At 45.8% G+C, this 1,312-nt stretch overlaps 1 long non-coding RNA gene across 1 annotated transcript; it reads left to right on the forward strand.

Annotated features, from left to right (window-relative positions):
* The first annotated feature begins 408 nt into the window (after nucleotides 1-408).
* LOC107182169 lies at nucleotides 409-805 on the forward strand. The gene is made up of 2 exons (XR_001512895.1): nucleotides 409-484; nucleotides 742-805. It is a non-coding gene; the product is annotated as an uncharacterized LOC107182169 (long non-coding RNA).
* The last annotated feature ends 507 nt before the right edge of the window (nucleotides 806-1,312 follow it).

Raw genomic sequence — 1,312 nt, forward strand, 5'->3', positions numbered from 1 at the left:
TACTTCTCAGGCAGGGGTGTGGGGGGCGGGGGCTGCTGGCCGCTTCCCCCTCCCCAACCAAAACTATGGGTGCCCCCCCCCACCTTGCTGTCATGAACACACCCATCGACAGACATCTCCTGGACCCTTTGGGTGTAGATCTCAGGCAGCAAAGTCCCTCCATTGCCCTCTAAGAACTTGGATTTATGGGGTGGGGGAGAGGGGACTCCAGGGCCACTGGTGGCTCTGGGCATGAAGCTCCTTGCACTGTGGCTGGCTCCACATCTGTGGAGAGAGCAGAGTGTGGGAGTTGAGTGCTGTTCTCATGCAGGATTTTCTTGAGTGTTAAGGGTGTGACCAGGAGAAAGTTTCGATTAATCAAATTTCAAACACATATATCTAGAAAACGATATTATGTGCTGCTGGAGACCAAGATCAACAGTAATTGATACAAACGTGAGGAGTCTGGCAGAGGCTGACCAGGACTCCTTTTGATATTCACAGGGTGAATATCTACATTTTATTACCTGCTGCTAACTCAATGGCCTAAAGCAAACTAAGACCTGGCAAACTTACTGTTTGCTAAACATTACCATTGATATGTCTGTTTGCATTTCTAAAGGCAATTGTGTATTCTAGCTAATAAAAGCAGCTGGGAAAGGAGCAACAGGGAGAACTTGACTTCTTTAGTTGGGTTATTCTCTGGTTCCCCCGGTAATTATAAAAATTAATATTCCGTCTTGTGTGTCATTTGCGCATCAGCCCTCCCTCCAAGTCTTGAACCCGCGAAAACCATGCTGTTTGTGGACTCTCACAATTGGCGTCCGAAACAAGGAACTTGAAGGGAAAGGATTCGCCAGAGCGGTAACATATCATCGGACCTGGTGGTGGAAGTTTAACTGCGTGCAAAACTCACGTCAGCTGCAGATCCGTAAGTGCTCGAGTGATTTCTTTTGTTTCAATCAGATCAAAATGGGGCAGAATTTGTCGAGAGAGGAGAGACTTTCTTATAGACTTCTGACTTGCTTATTAAAGGATAAGGGAGTTGCAGTTTCAGAAGATCTTGTTTTACAGTTTCTAAAGTTTATTACAGAATATAATCCATGGTTTTCTGATGAGGGTACATTGGATATTGAATGTTGGGAATGGGTAGGTCAGAACTTGAAAGAAGCTCAACCGCAGGGGAAAAAAATGCCCCCAAATTGTTTCTCCTTGTGGGAAACGGTATTGCATTTGCTAGAGCCTTTCAAAAAAGAAAGACCTCCTCCCCTTGCACCTTCCACTCCTAAAGAGAAGCAGCAAGATAAATTGGAGGAGTGGCCTTCATGTCCTG

This window comes from Myotis davidii, unplaced genomic scaffold (genome assembly GCF_000327345.1).
Source record: "Myotis davidii unplaced genomic scaffold, ASM32734v1 scaffold9010, whole genome shotgun sequence".
In the NCBI taxonomy this organism is placed as follows: Eukaryota; Metazoa; Chordata; class Mammalia; order Chiroptera; family Vespertilionidae; genus Myotis; species Myotis davidii.